The sequence below is a fragment of the Dermacentor silvarum genome, chromosome 11, assembly GCF_013339745.2.
Source record: "Dermacentor silvarum isolate Dsil-2018 chromosome 11, BIME_Dsil_1.4, whole genome shotgun sequence".
Classification (NCBI taxonomy): Eukaryota; Metazoa; Arthropoda; class Arachnida; order Ixodida; family Ixodidae; genus Dermacentor; species Dermacentor silvarum.
Window position 1 is genome coordinate 96,109,523 of NC_051164.1, and position 17,208 is coordinate 96,126,730.

Sequence of the window (17,208 nt, forward strand, 5' to 3'; positions counted from 1 at the left end):
TGTTTGCTGCTTCGTGCCTTCACCACTGGCTGATCATTGTGGTGCTCTTATAAAAAAACAGACAACCTGAAAATGCCCGAATATCATGTTCAGAAAACAGACAGCGAGAATTAAAGCTGCAGCCCATACTACCAGATGGTAAAATTTTGTTTTTATGTACAGGTCAGAAAAATATGATCACTCGCAAATGACAGCAAACTATTTCGCAAAACCAGTTGAAGCTTGCAATCTACCCATACTTTCCGCGCACTTTGTGCATTCCAAACTGGCTTACAACGACGCACCAAGTTAAGAATTGTTGACGACGACAGCGATCACCTTGGTCGACTTGCATTAGGATAGCAGAACTACTGCTGAGTAACATTCCTGTATAGATTACTTTTCATATCATAGAACAGCGGAAACCTCATTAATTGTCTTCCTGAAACATTAGTGCTAGCAAATCGATTAATGCATCACCTTTACATAAGAGCGTGTAGTCCTCTTCGTCAAGTGCGGATTTACTGTGATTACTCGCGTGACTCAATGTGATTTATGACTTCCGCCTGCTGATCTGAAAGTGTGGAGGCCTCTGAAACCTGCACAACTTGTTTGGTTGAATCTCTTTCCCCTTCTTTGTCCCTTTTATTGTGTAGTCTATTCACTTACAAGCTCTGCATCCTTCATACATGGCAAAGTAAGCGTTTTCTCATGCAAAGTTGTATACGGGATGTTGTCAATGAAGAGTTTAAGGTTTAGGCCCGAACGAGGTCGAGGATCGAAAGACATTCCAACGACAAGCCGGATGTTATGGATATAAATATCGGTGCCACTGTCCCTGATTGACACCATTCCCACAAAGCCCGAACTCCATTTCATCGAATAACTTGTTCACATTTATATTTGGTCATGGATAGTACATTTCAGCACAAGGAAATGATAAAGGTTAAAAAGATAATTATGGAAATTGAAACCACCCTCCAGTGCAGAAGAAAAACTCTACTATGGGCTTTGAGTCGAGTTTTTGTGCACCTAATTAAAAATTATGAGATAAAACTCAGCTTGTCATAAATGATACGTTGGGCCTGATAGGACATAAATTTTCTTTACGACCAGTGTGGATAGAGCTGCTTCTAAACGAGATCCTAGCCAGTTAAAGCTTGCTTGTTTTCGACTTTTTTAAAACTTTCTCTGTACCCTTCTATCATCTTTATTTCTGTTTACCGCCTTACCCTAGCAAAGGGTAGCTTATGTATTGGCACCTGTTTTTTTTTCTTTTTCTCTTCCCCAGTCCCTGTATTTTTACGGTACTAAATATAGTTACCTTCGCAGGGAAATCTTGTTGTGTCAGTCACATACCGGAAAAGAAGGTACGTATCCGTATTATTTAGCCAGCGTTATACATGAGCATCGTCATTAAACCAATATCACCAAGATAAGGTAGTGCTTGACTTGACCTTTCCTGACATTTTCATGCCAGGCACGGCGTAAAAACTTTAGTCTTTGTTTAGCAAGACACCACTTGGGCAAAGGAAAACGGGCTCGGCGAGCGTACCATTCAGAGCCGTCATAGACACGTCACCACGGTTACTTGTCAAAAGAGCTCGAATATAGGTCAGCCTTTCTTGTTACTTTTGTTGACCCTTTGCACGCAAACAAGCCATAAGCTATAATCGGCCGCGCCGCTTTTTTGTAAAACCTACAACCCGATCAAAATGTCACAACACGAAACCTCGGCTTACCGAAATCGAATGACGAGCTTTTTTTCATGACGTCGTACAACACTCATTATGTTACACAAAATGAGAGAAAATTTTTTTAGAGAACAAGGACAATGATGACAACGCTTGTCTTTGACCCTTCGTGCGTCCTTCGCTGATAGCTATACGGTGAAGATATAGCTCTAGTTGCAAGGCGCGAGAATGTGAGATAAATATATTTCAGAAAAAAAGCTTACAATGGAAATGCGCTTACAGAAACAACTCATGTTTACAAATTTGTATGAAGCATTGGTTTACACAAGTGTTAACTGCAGATGTTTAAACAAGTGTAATTGCTGTTGTTAAATTTCGACTCCAGTTTTCACGCTGGTCTTGTGCTGCTATGCTGAAGGTAATATTTACCCAAATAAAATATTTCTTATCCGAAGAAAAACACACTGCTCACCTTATATCAGCGTAGATGAAAAATCAAACGTCATTTTTGACAAGAAATGTCTTTCAGTTTGGTCTAAGGGGTAACATCCTAAAACCGCATGCAAAGAAGACATGTTATTAGAAAAACAAAATTTGTCCGTCCGATGTGCGCAGCAAGTATCATCATCAGCAGTGGCTCGAGCGTCGTCGTATTCTTCCACAGCCGGCTTGTTGTGCCACTGCTCCTGCGTTCGTCGTCGTCGTCGTCTTGTTCCACAGCTGACTCCGTTGCCGCTCATCATTCCCAGCGTAGAATTTCACTTCTCTTCTGTTGTCGTAATGGGGAGGCAGTGTTTAGGGGGTATGAGCCATTGCTTAAAGGGGTGCGAGCCATTCATTGTCTTACGTGACGGACAGATTTAATTTTGAAGCAATTTAATTTTGAAGAATCGCAAGCGGCAATGTGACAACGGCGGACTGCGGGCATACCGTCCGTGAAGTCGATTTCTCCATCGCAGCCGAACGTGTGTGTGTAACCTCAGTAAGAAACACAAAGACACTAATGAATAATTCAGGAAGACTTCAGTGTACCGTCGGCATTAGCCCTGCGATAAACACCGGGGCCGCACGTTTCAGCTTCGCTGGTTAACCATCTATACGGAGTGCTTGGGTGGTGATTTTAATATTATTAGTTACATTTGGCCACCGTGCTACCCACGCTTCTGACTTTATATTGTTGTGTAGAGCAAAGAAACCATTGCTAGATCATGCATTTATTGATTGCAGAGATAGCGTGGTTGTTTCACCACAGATGACGCAATCAGACCTACATTTAGCCTCTCGCTGGGCATTCAGAGAGGCACAGCTCGGCAGTACCTCTGTCGCTTCGAGCGGGAACGGTCGGGTTTGAGAGAGATCACTAAGCCACAGGAGACGTATTCACTCAGACTCAAGCTTGTGCTCACCAGGAGTTGTAAGGCCTACAAGCTTGCAATTTTTTTGCACAAATTTCACGCTTGCGGCTATGACGGCTGCGCGTTCGATCCTCACGCAAGGTCCAGAATTGCGTCATAAGACTCAGGCAGGATGAAAAAGCGATGCTGATTCGTGCCCAGAACACTTGGGCACTAAGGACCCACTACGAATAGGAATCGAGAACGATTGCAAGAGTAGACCGTAGGAACGCCACTAGCTGTACCATAGGGTAAGCGCGTAAGCTTTCTATTGAAAAAATAAGCGCCATGCGCCTTACTTTGGTATCGTTGCACAGAGAAAAGAAGCCATTACTCAATCATGCATGCGTCGCGTGTACAGGTGGTGGCGCTGTCGCGCCACGCGTGACGAAATCGGAGTTAAATTTAGCCGCACGCGTGACGTTCAGAAAGGCGTAGTTCGGCAGTGCCCCTCGACATCCTACCCATTTTTTTGTTCATTTTTATGTAGTACATCATAAGTGCAGTAAATCAGCCTCAGCTAGGACATGAGTAACTTCGGAAGCAAAGGAAACGCAAGTAACGATATAGTGAGTAATGGTCAAGAATTAAGGCTGATCTGTTGTATCACCATCATCACAAGCATATTTAGATATTCAGCCGGACAAATTTTATTCAAGAAACGTCGAGTGACTCCAGCTCTGTGTAAACCATACTCTCCACGTGCTTGCAAATTTCTGACATAAATAATCCATCTGCTTTTATTCAATTTTTCTTTCACGTGTTACCTGTGCATGTAAATTGCAGCGAGCGATAATAATGCATCTGAAACTGCATTAATATACGACTAAAATTTATTTTTGTATTGTCCTAGAGCGCGCTCTAACACACATACACCAATGAATAAATAGTGTCATGATTGGTCAGAAGCATGATATGCCACAAGTCATGCGCACAATGCTGTGGAGAAGCAGGTTTTACAAAAGGTGCCGGAACCATCATAAATTAGTTTTATTATCTGTCTGCAGGAAACAATGTGTTCAAATTGACGTCTTAAAGAAGCTGCCATAATAACGAGTGCTTCAAGATTTAGATTCCCACAGTACAGTTATGAGCAATATCGTCTGTTTGAAGCATAGTTACTCTTTTTGGGGCTAGTTGGTTGAAATGCGTGGGAGACGCAATTGTGAAGTTCACATAGAAAAAAAGAACAGGAATTCGAGTGCTACCTTCTGTCCTTCTTGCTACGTCAACGTCTTAGTCTATGCTATACCTATTCCCTCCACATGAAAACTACTAACCAAGAAAGGTTTTCTTTCTATATCATAGGCTTTGTTCGCGATATTATGCCATCTTCTTTTTCACCAAGCAGCTCCAAAAAGCCTCATTGCTATTGATGACTCATCAGCCGAACAAAGAACACTCGCATCGGATGTCTACAGTGAACGACACCAACAGCCATTCTCATAGCCGTGGTACCGTAAGTCATTTTTCCTGAGTCAACCGTATAGACTGACTACAGCGCAGACCACCGCTACGCGTAGCATCGCCGGATTTAAGAGCTTCGCGCAGCCAATCAATCACGATTGCTCAGAGCGTTGTGATAAAGCTGAGTGCCATTTCACGTACTTGTCTGTGACAGTGACTACGTCGCTTGTACAGCCGGCTACTCAAGTTTACGGGGCCTGAGCACATAGCCCCGAATTCGAAGTGTCAACCGCGTCCTTCAATAATTTTGGTTTCAGTTTGAAATATAGCCTTTGCAACGTACACAATGATCCACTATCAGAAGTGTCATTACTTAAACATTGCCTCCGATGCATTAACAGAGATTCACATATGCCGTGAAACCATTGTAACCAGAACTTTTGAGATTGATTAAATATTAACTGTTGGCAACTCTACGACATACCACGTAGCACCGACGTGGCCAACAAATGCTGGAAAGGCCGGCTGGGAAAATGCTTTCTCCTATATTAAATGTAATGCACTATTTTCGTCATCGGAGCCAAGGCCAGAGCAAAGTGACGCTCAAGGTTGAGATGATGTTTTAATGACGTTCTGCCTCCGAAAAATGTGGGCCGATCCCGGATATAGTGAGGTCTAAAAATGTGGACAGAGTGCGAATTAAGCCAACCCACCGCGGCAGGTGATGCACGTGAGCGCAGCGGTGAGCTCAAACACCAACATACCATCGTTGTCAAGCTGTCATTTTCATTCCTGCGTTGTCACTTCAATGCCTTCATGACATCGTGATTGCTTTTTCGTTGTCACTATATCATGATTTTCGGCCGCTTCTACTGTGCTTCTGTCACTACGCCGTCATATTGTTCCCATCGCGTCGTCTTCACGCCGTCTTCAAGCCGTCTATGAGTGATATTTCAGCCACGTGACGCACAGCTCGGTTCCCTGCTACACAACCAGATGGTGTTGCCCTTCTCTCATAAGTGAGAACCGTAGGTAACATGCACCTTCCAGAAGCACGTGGATTTAAAGTGGACGGAAGCATCATCCGGTCAGCAGTGGAGTTAAGCAAGAGGTGTTTAGATTATTAGCGAAAAAATAAATCACCGCATATCCACGAAGTGAATGATGATGAGTGTGCAAAGCACCGGGGGATCATTCGGGTAACCGTGAATCCCCTGTATATGTATATATATATATATATATACTGTACATGTGTACAGTATATACAGCGCTTATATAGCCCTTGTGCACCGCAGCGCCCCTAGCGGTCTCCATACAAACCAGAGCTACGGACAACGGACGACGAGGGACAAGGCTGCAGATCTAAGGTGCTTCGCCCCTAAAAATAGGAAAGAGATTGGTATGACCGGTTACAGTCATAGGTAGCGACACAAGGTAGATTTTGAAGAAAAAATATAAAGGAGATGTATACAAAAATGCTAGATAAAAAACATGTATAACATACCTGATTAAATCAAGAAGGCTAGGTGGCCATCCCATTTAAAAGGGGATGCCATTAAATCATCATCATCATTAAGGCCCCAAAATTCTCATCACATAGGGCGACGGAACCAACCCAGGCTTCGAGGAGGTGCTGCTTTCAATGCGCCCTGCGCATCACGGGTGGCGGAACGCATCCGGCACCAACGTTCTGCCACTTTCCTCCCCACTAACTCCTCATTTCGCGAGAACTGTGCGATAACCAGCAAGGAGCGCCTGGTCAGCCGCTGAGACCTGTCTTTTGCGCGAGGAGTCCAGTTATTAGCCACGCATCCTCGATTCCACGCCTTGGGGTGGCGGCGCGGGCACTTGCCTCCGCATCTTACACTGTGGCCGTCACGTCGCTTTCTCGTTTGCGACAAACACAGCCTGCGATTCCCGCTGACAGCGTTTCCGCCGCTGTGCCACAACCGCTTTCATCCGTCTACTTTGACGCGTACGATGTGGAGATAGGCAAAATATTTCGGAGATGATGTATCACCGGAAATGATCGCACGAGAATATCGCCCCTGAATTCAACACACCTTTGCTCTCTGTGCGCCATTGCGGCGCATGATCGCGGGTGAGTTACGGGATACGTTCGCACCCATTGCGCGTTTCTTTTTGTGGTGAGCCGTTTTACCTTGCCTCATCAAAGCTTTGCTTGCATCGATTACCACAGTGCGTCGGACCGATCCCCTTATTTGAAACATCTTTTCAATGCGTTGAGGCCAAAGCTGATGTTCGCCTGCTGATGTCAAAAGCACGGAAAACAAGGTTGCTACTAAAATTCATCTGTTGGAGGGCAGGTATCGTGAGTGCGCTGGTCTAAATTTCAAATTAAATTGCGGGAAAGTCCATGGAACGATCATTCACACAGTTTAGTTCACGTGATTGAAGTACACATCGAATTGCACATGATTGCTATTGCACAATCTGAGTTGATGCCTACAGCTTAAAACACGTTACTACTTCTTGCTGGACTAGTTGGGTCATGATTATTAAGGGAGGAAAAAAAATTGGAGGACGCTTAAGTTTCGCTTTTAAGAGTGGAACGCGATAGCATTCAAAGATCCCTGACTGCTTCTCACGCTTCCCGACAACTGCAGCTTAAGCAAACTCTAATGGTTACCGGGAAACACTGGCGGCGATATATGCACGAAGGCGCGCCTTATTTTGGAAACGCGGAAATTTGCATGGGGCGATCCCAGAGATATTGATAGCACAGCCGCGCCAAAAAAATTGCAGTTTTCAGGTTACCGTTTTTGTTTGGTACTTTTAATATTTCAGTCTGAGAAGAAGATTTAACATAAAAGGCATGCGCTGTGGGTGTTTTATTTCATGACATTTGTTTGTGGATTGTCATTCTCATAATTCCGAGGACTAGCTTTGCCAAGAATGAAAGACAAGGTATGAGCAACAATATTGATAGAATGGTGTGGCAATATAACCCGCATATACGGCATGTCATATAACAAGGCATGGTATATACATGTACCTAAATATATTCGGAGGGCCTGCGTGGTTGGGGATGATTTTCTCCGCCACCCACCGACATCGCATGCCGACGCCGCTTGCCAACGCCGGATTTTCTGCGAGACGGGGTCCTTAACGCTATCGCGTTAAAATGCAAAAACTACTAAGGAAGCAACCGAACAGAAACGAATGTCACTCGCAACGAACGAGTGACGTTGTTTCCTGTGCGGTCGGTTTCTTACTCGTTTTGAGTCTTCCACTTCAAGAAACTTGAAACAAATTTCGACTCGTACTGCTCTAGTATTAACTACGGGCCACACTGTCAAACACTTTCATACAACTACAAGATATTTCTAGAGAACTTAACATTACGTTGGGAATGGTAAAGCACCGTGCTAGACATGAACGAAAAGCGCGCGCACACACGTACACATGCACGACCTGCTGCGTCCGTCTCTTCCTTTTTTTATGTCTTTCAAGCTGCTTTAACATTTCCACTTTAGAACTGGCCCACGCTTCCATCTTGGTCAACTAATGCGATGCCAAAAGCTTCCCCTCAACTTTTGCAGATGCGATTAACCGTCATGCCCACTGGGAGTGAGTGAAACTTTAATCAGTCCACAATAGACGCGAGTAAATTCAACGCCACCTGGCTAGGCCCACTTGGGGACCATAGAAAATTATTTTCGACGCTTGTATAGTGCGTTAATTACCGCACTTTTCTTGCAGGTGATGTCATTAACCATGTTATCCTCAACGTATCCTATATGCTGCGATAGATTTGATCGGTCGAAATGCTGATTTAAGCGCGGGATACTTAACGCAAAGTCCATCCATGCGCATTTGATGCGTGTGTGCGAGGTTTCAACAAACCGCTTACTCTGTAAATAATTATTACGATAACTGTGCCCTAACTAAAATATTATTTCATTCTTTTCATCTGAAACTTCTTTCAGTTAGGTCAGCATAGGGGGTCACTCGCTAAAACGGCATGTAACGAAAACATGCAATTCTAGATCACTAATATCTAAACAAAAGTCCTTATGACGCGCCCTACTTTGGTAGCATTATGTAGATTAGCAAAGCCATTACTTAATCATGCATGGGTTGTGTGCACAGACGGAGCCACTGTCCCGTCACGTAGGACGCCATCGGAGCTAAATTTTGTCTCTGGCTCGGAGTTCAGGAAATCATATAGCTTACAAGCTTGCAATTCACTGCACAAATCTGACGGCTTCTCGGCTATGGCGCCCCGCGTTTGACACGTAAGGTTCAGAAAAACGCGTTGAGAGACGCGGCCCGCATGACAGAGGGATGTCCATTCGCGTCCACTACCTTTGAACACGGCGAGCGCATTACGAACATGGAGCGAGCACAATTTCAAGATTAGACCGTAGGACCCCCACCAGCTGTATCGTAGGTTAAACATGTAAGTATTCTAATGCCTGAATAAGTGTCACTTGTGTATTTAACGACTTCATTTCTGTACCCTAGTAACCATAGACACTAAGAAGCACGCGCAAGACGTTTCACGCACCCCACTGTGACTGCGTCGCCGATACACTGTGCCCGATAATTTTGTTTATGTGCAAATGTAATTTATATTGCCCCAAATAGAGGTAGATAATTTGATCAAGTGTTCCTCAAGTGTTCAAGTGTTCCTCAAATGTTCCTAAACTGTGTTTAGGTACTTCAGGATTACTTTGTAGGCGCTAAGTAACGAATCAAAGATTACGACGTCAGAAAGTTGAGACCGTTTGTTCGAGTAAAGCAAAACAGTGCCCTATCATTTTGTTTGCGAGTCGGAGAAAAAGGTCTTGCACAGTGGCTAATTTTTTTTTCTTACAAGAAGTCACTTTTCACGCGAAGCAGACAGCATTCAAGGAAGTCCGACCTATTTTGACGCACGGAGAGCCCTTGACTTATGCTTAGAAGGATGTTGTCTAAGGATTGCGTGACATTTCGATCATTCAAGACTCCGAGCCACGGCACTACTTAAATGCGTGGTGGCGTACGTAAGCAGTGTTACCGGTTCGACGACAGCAGACAACAAGCTCCCCCTTGTCTGGCAGCCACATTTCACGACGGTGCATCGGTGAAAATCAGTGAGAGTTGCTATACATTTGCAAAGACTTTGTGGAGGACGATTAACCGTAGTCTACATGAGAAGGTAAAGTGTTGCTTCACAGAGTACACCTTTGTTTACCCGCTGTGGTAGGTTAGTGGCAAAAGCGTCGCGCAGTTGAACTCGAGGTGGTTGGTTCGATCCAGGCTGCGGCGGCCACATTTAGACTGGGCTTAAATGCAAAGCGGTTTTGTACCTAAATTTAGGCGCACATTTAAGAACCAGAGGTGAGGTCAAACATAATCAGTCGTCCTGCCCTATGGCACGCCTTATAATAATATCGTGGTTTTGGCTCCTAACGCCCTCCCTCCTCAAAAATACCTGTTGTGTTATCTACCAAGTGACATGGTTTGATTACGTTCAAACCGAGTATTGAAGTTTATTGTGTAAAATCTACTGAGTCCATTCTTTTTTCTTAACAAAACATTTTTTTAGTAAAAATGTGTCGATACCGTCACCGTAAATGTATCCAAGAGGACAAAACGCTTTCATGATGCCCAGTTAAATCGAAACAGCCACTTTTCGAGATTAGTGTTATGTTAGACGAAATACAGCTAGTTTCGCACCTGGTGTTATCGCTAGATGTCAGCAGCGCAGTTCGCAGAATGCGGCTCGCGCATTCTGGAGAAGTGTCTGCACTGGCTCTGTACGAACTTGCAACGCTGAAAGCAGAGCTGGCCACGCGATTGCGCATTAGCAGATAGTAGACTAGATCAGATGCACACAAATTTCGCCTGATTTGTCAATGCACGCGCATTAACTCAAGCGTGCCAGATGGTGCGATCGCTTCCTGTACGTGAAAGATACGAAGGCTATTTGTTTCGCCGCGTCAAACCTTTCAATTAAACGGCTGCAAATTTATTTATTGAGTATAGATGTGTAATGCCATCAGTGTGTAGTTTTCTTCTTGTTTTGTATTCTTTGCTACGACCTGTTGATGTGTTTCTTGGTCATCTTACTTCTTAAGCGTATCGGCACATACAGGTGCTTGATCAAGCTAATTCTCCGTTTCATTTGGAGTGATCAGAAAAATGAGACAGGTGAAGCTGCTTATAATCTGCAGGTCTCAGTTCAAATTCCACCTCACAAATTGTGCGCTGCACATTTCTGAGAAAAAAAAATCACATTTCCCCGCCTTTTCGCGAAGGCTCAGGTACAAGTGGCAGAAGTGCATAGTCACAAATCGTTGGCGCCGCACTATTCTTCAGCGTCCCTGTTCGCGGGCTTGCACCTTCAGCTTTACGCCGAAATTACGCGTACGCTGCACTCGTATCACGCTTCCGTGAAATGAGCTCAGTACAGCCTCGATTGTTCCGTAAAACACTGGCTGGCACAACGGACGGTGGTAACCCGCTTCACTCGAAGGCTATAATCGCCGGGAAACTTGAAGAAAAGCCTGGTCTTGCATAATTAAAATACATCCCACTGCATAACACCATTCATTCAGCGTTACTGAATGAACCAGCTCGCAGCGCAAAATTTAGAAAGATAGGGCAGCTCTAGCATGGCTCGCGCAATAAATTATGACAGCGAAGCATATACCATTTGCGCGAAGCAAAACACGTCTGTCGTTCCATTCATTGCGGCGAACGCGTTCACTGAGGCGGCGCCTTTTTATGTTTTCGTGAAAAAATAGAGGAGGAGCTGACTGAGGCGAACGCGAAATTGTGAAAGAAAAATAATAAAAACAACACGCCCACTTTGATAACAATTTAATGATTAGGTGTTTGGGTTATTACTCACGCCGTTCAAAGAGCAAAATTGGGCAGCCGCTTTCTTTCAAGATGATTTGTTTTAGTTTCTAAAAATGACAGAAAATGTTTTTCGTTTTTAAAGATACAACGCGTAAGGTAATTGAAACAACCCGATCATTCAAAAGAACGCATTTACCGTGGTTAGTTCACGTTTCCTCTTCTCTAAGAGTAACTTGAAGCACATATTCACTCGTACTCTCGCTTTCGTTGTCGCAAACTGTGCTAGAGTAACCGCAAGTAGCCATACCTTCCCAATCAATTTTGTACAGCGTGAATTTACCCACCGTGGTGGCGAGTGGCTTTGGCATTGCACTGCTAAGCCCGAGGGCGCGGGATAAAATCGCGGCCGCATTCCGATGGGGGCAAAATACGAAAACGCCTGTGTACCATGTACTGGGCACACATTAAATATCCCCAGGTGGTCAAAATTAATTACTCCGGAGCCGCCCACTACGCCGTGCCACATAATCGTATCGTGGTTTTGGCACGTAAAGCCACAGTATTTGATATTATTAAAGCGTGCCTTTCGTCACCAAAAAATTTTCGAAGTTTCGCCCGAAAGGTGAAGCCTCGAGTGCGATAGCGAATTAGTGGACAGCTATACGAAAAAAAATTATGGGCAGCTTCTCACTAGTTCTTCTCACTAGTGGTGCGAAGACTGGGCAAACAGCGAAGCTGGTGACCCCACCTAGCAGTATCTCGGTTCGGCCAAGTTTTTGCGAGGTTATGCTTCGAGACTCGGCCACACCAGCTGCGGTGGCTCAGTTAAAGCGTGGCGCTGCTGAGCACGAGGTCGCGGGATCGAATACCGGCCTCGGCGGCCGCATTTCAATGGAGGCGAAATGCAAAAACGCCCGTGTGCTTGCGTTGTAGTGCACGTTAAAGAACCCTAGGTGGTCAAAATTAATCCAGAGCCCTCCACTACGGCGTGCCTCATATTAAGAACTGGTTTTGGCACGTAAAACCCCCGAAAGAAGAAGAAGAGACTCTGCCACGTTTTGCGCAAGATCACCCCGGAATCATCGACAGCCCAAGGAGCAACGAACACTCGGTAATCAAAGTATCTGGACGCCTCTGAAAACCAAAAGCCTATGCTCGGTTTCGCGGGCTCGTAACTCCTGATCTGCGAATTGCCGTCGTTTTGCCTCCGCTTCGGCGGTGCGATAATCGGGATTGGACCGAAGTCGTCTCATTCTCTCTCGAGTAGCTGCGCGGTGGCTTTCGCGCCGCGCTTCCTCTTCGGGAGTGGCGCTCTTCTTCGGCCACCCCATCTTCGCAGCGATGTGCTCAGCGGAGACGGCGGGTCTTTTATATCGGCGTGGCGGTGACACGGAGCTGTACATCCCGTGGGTCAGCGCAGTGACGTCACGGCTTAGCTCCGCCTCTGGGAAGCCGCGGCAACTACTCCGCACGGCGCGGTGACGTCATGGCTCGGCAAAGCTAAGACGAAGCGATGTGGCCCGCGCAATGACGTCTTCGGTTCACGCAGCTGTGGCGAAGCGTTGCTAGGGAATGCATGGTGACGTCATCGCCAGGCGGAGTTTTTGCGGCGTACACTCGACGGACCATCCTCGACCTTAAACGGTTCCGTTAGTTTACAGGGGTATGTACCATTGCGCTTGAACCCCTTCTGCACTACCACAAGGATCGGCCCAAATTTCGGCCTTACACCTGACGACAAACGCCCTGGTTAAACAGGTTCGCGGTTAATAAGGATTGTAGTTTTATCGGCCGTTTAAAGTTGTAAACATAGGCATACTAACTAAATTAATGAGCATGGTGTCACGCGCGCACAAGCAAACATCAACGCATTTCATTCGATGACCGCGGAAACTCGCTGACAGAACGCTGGAGTGAGTAAGCGCGGCTGCAGCAGCGAGCGCATCGGCCTTCGTGCTGTCGCTCGCATCAACGCGAACTAAGCCGTGAAAACACAGCGCAGGGCGGATTCTGTCACCGCCGCAGTTGGCTCTCAAGATACAGCGGCCCGGGCGGGCGCGTGCGACGTAGAACGCCCCTCCCTCCCTAGCCTGCTCCGGATCCTTGCGGCCCCGACGGGCGCGCGCGGCCGCTCGGGCCGCCCGTAGTAGAACGCCCCCTTGCCCCCCCCCCCCCTTCCTTACCATTCTTCCGAATGAAGACGTTGCGCATCCTTGTCGCTTCACTCCCTAGCGTGCGCGAGGTTGAGCAGCGATCGCCGGCTCGCGCTCGCATGCTTTCACTCGAACATGCAGCATACGGCGCACGGCGACGATTTTATCGTCCTTGGACTTTATACGGAACCTCACGGCGATGACGACGGCGACTGCAGAAATGCGCCTGGAGTGCTGCATATAATTGGTATCGCAATAAAACGAGAGTGCGCAATAACGCTGGTACGCCTGACTCGAGCATGAATTTAGGCATTATTTGCGCGCTCACACTATTTACCTGACGTAGAACAAAGGACCCTACATTTGACTAGAAATTGTATTGCATCGTGTTCTGCTGTTTTCACTATTTTTCTAGGACCAGAGATGCGGGCCAAAAACCTTGTAGAAGTGGCATTCCTTTTAACGTGGACCAGCTGGGTTTCTTCAAAGCCAACAGAAATCGCTGAAGAAAAAGGCAAGTCCAGAAACTTTCCCGATTATCACGTCTTTATATAGTGACAATTTTTGGCATCAATTCGTGAGGGAGGTTGTCTATATCGTGCACCAAGTCCCGTAATTTGTAAAGCCGACAATCAGGGGTTCCGAGTAACAAAGTTGGTGCAAATCGAAATAAACGCAGGCAAAGCGTCGTAGGATCACATGAAATCATTATTTAATAAAATTTTCAGGCATTCGAAGGAGCCGACTAATGCATTATGAGGGGTGTTTCAAACAGAAGCCTGTGCCATATGTCACCCATCATCATCATCATCACAATTATTTAGCTAACGGTTGTTATTGAAAAACGAACGTCGCGGCAGCCTTGGTGTCTATCTCAATTTTTGCAGAGGTAACAGGACAAAGTTACTTTCAGATATAGCGCAAATAAGTGCACATAAACAGAACAAGACACGACAGACGCGGACGAGCGTGTCTTCTTCGTGCGTATGTGCACTTATTTGCGCTATATCTGAACGTAACTATGTTAGATCAACTTGCCCAACAGGCAGTCCTTCTGAAGTAGCAGGACAAAGCCGAGGAAGGTCTTCGTCCTGCAGCCCACCTAAATGACTTGATGATGACAATGATGATGCTGTCTGCAATCGACTGTGTGTCAGTGACGGCGTAACTTCTTATCCGCACAAAGAAAAATGTTGCATGGCAAAAACACTCTCTGCACAGGTACAATTAGGTACATAGCTGACTTAGAGCGAATTTATATCGTCTCTCGTGCTTTCTCTTGCGCCACCCCTACAACGAAATCGGCGCTCCCCCCCACCCTTAGAGGTGAGGCCATCACAGCCCTACAGAAGTGCATATCAAAATCAACGTCCACCAAAGGTTTTATCTATTCGCGTGAACACCGATATCCACCTACACTCACTCTAGCTCCTCATTTATGTACCATGGCGACGTGGCCGAAAACCACGCAACTACGAGGAACGAAAAAAATCCCGAAATTCACCAAACTACCGCAGATAGTGCGCTCATACCAAAGGTTGGCAAAATCACAGTATTGAAGCTCATCATTGAAAGCAACGGCTACAATAGAGAACCACACGTAAATTACACAATATGACATCTCAAAGCATGCAACTACTCAAACGAATAGCTAACAACATAGTGGAATGAAAGAAGGCAATCTGCTTAGACTAGTCCAAGCGTTCGTAATAAGCAGAATAGTACACGTTGCATCGTACTTACGATGGTACTCGTCAAAAAGATACAAATTCGACTGCTTAATGAGAAAAATCTACAAGCAAGCAATCGGACTCTCCATCTCCACCAGCAACGATAGACTACTGCAGCTAGGTCTACAGAATACATGGATGAGCTAATCAAGGCACAACGCATAGCACAATATGAACGCCTGTGTAACAGGTAGGCAAATATTGGATCGCATGGGTATATGGTATCATACCCAACATGCCGTCAAAGTAGATATACCCAGACACATCGGAGGCATGATAACCGTTCATCCAATACCCAAGAATTTGCATCCCACCCACCATCAGGGTAGGCGGGAAAGCAGAGCACGCGATATACAGAAGAAATTCGGTAACAGCAAGGACACCACATTTGTAGAGGCAGCTAGATACACACACAAGCGCGCCCACAAAGCAGTGGTGATAAATTACGAGGGGAAGTGCACGACGAGCGATACAGTCAACACGCCACACGTAGAAACCGCAGAGGAAATAGCTCTCGCGTTAGCCATAGCACAAACACAAGCAGACATAATCATCAGTGATTATCAGGCGGCGACACGAAACTTCGCCAACGGTCGAATCTCCCCAGAGGCACTACGACTCCTAAAATTAGGTAATAACCACGACAGAAGTGTCCATCTCGTCTTGACACCCGCCCACACACTACCAGACGGTAGCAATGATGCACCGCATGGCTCGAGAGCTTACGGACCGAGCCTCGGTTAACCCCGCCTCACCGAATACCGACGAGTGGGAGTGGGAAGATCGAATGATCAAATTTCATGAAATTACACAACACCATAGATTGCAGAGGCGCACATTCCCGCCGCCTCACCCAAAGTTAAGCCAAAAACAGTCGGTCGAATGGCGGCAGTTACAAACCAGATCGTATTCGAGTCCAGCTATCATGCACATAATACAAGATTTATACGCGACTGACAAGTGCAGACATTGCGACTCTAGAGCCACCCTAGAGCATATGCTATGGCAATGTACGGGTATATTACACAATAAAAGTGATGCAGTCTCAAACAGCGACCGCCTTCGCGCGCGATGGGAGTCTGCGTTGCTCAGCTCGGACTTGCAGCACCAGCTCTGGGCAGTCCAGCGAGCCGAGGAAGCCGCCAAGGGCCAACAACCCTTGGTCGAAGCCTAGGCGGGGTCCAGGCACACTCCACCAAAACGCGCAGAACACGTTAGGACTCCCTCAGGACAGTCATTGGTAAATCATGGTAAAAGCGTTGCTTTCGAACGAGTTCACAAGCTCCTTGGAGTGAAATAAACTAAAACCACTTTAATTTGAGAAATATTATTAATTTGCTGAATGATTTTCCGCACCGGGAAAAAACAATCGCCACATTGCTTTTTCTTCAATCATATCTTTTTGTTATCAAAGTGTGTCCTTGAATTCTGTCCTTTTTTTCCCTAGGAGCGTACAATGCGAGAACCTACAATGTGTGTGCAACGCCTGCCTGCATCGAACGAGGTAATACAAATTATGCTATGATAGACATGTCTGGTTTTTAAGTATATAATATTGATCGGATTATGTAGCACTTACAGAAATGTATAATTTTCACACTAGCACCGATATAATTCTCTAGACGTGAAGGTACTGCTGGGAAAGGCTCCACTTTCCACGTTTCCTAATAACGATGTTTGTGACTTCAGTTGCGCTATCTCTATTGTAGGGGAGCATGAAGTACTTTAATAGGAAGCATACAACTACTGATATTCACGAAATAGCAAAAAAATTCACCGATGACAACGACACCCCCTAACACAAAATTTGAGCGCAGCGCTATACGTGTGTTCATTTCGCGATATAGGGGCTGGCGCGGACAATTTGTCTCGTGCGGCGCGTTGTAAACGGAGCGAAGTGTGGCGCGACTGCACCGTTAATCCGGAGATCGCGAGAGCCAGCGCGTGGGCGCTGCTCAAAGCAGCCGCCGCCGAGACCTCTCAGACGACGCGCGCTACTCTGGAACCATCTCGTTAATCGTCGCCACACTACGATCTT

At 46.0% G+C, this 17,208-nt stretch overlaps 1 protein-coding gene across 1 annotated transcript in view; it reads left to right on the forward strand.

Moving 5' to 3' along the window:
- The first annotated feature begins 16,620 nt into the window (after positions 1-16,620).
- LOC119432757 (neprilysin-1-like) overlaps positions 16,621-17,208 on the forward strand; it is a 28,648-nt gene continuing 28,060 nt past the window's right edge. Inside the window, exon 1 of the mRNA XM_049658473.1 lies at positions 16,621-16,674. The gene's annotated coding sequence lies outside the window, so the exon portion shown is untranslated. The remainder of the gene's footprint in view (positions 16,675-17,208) is intronic.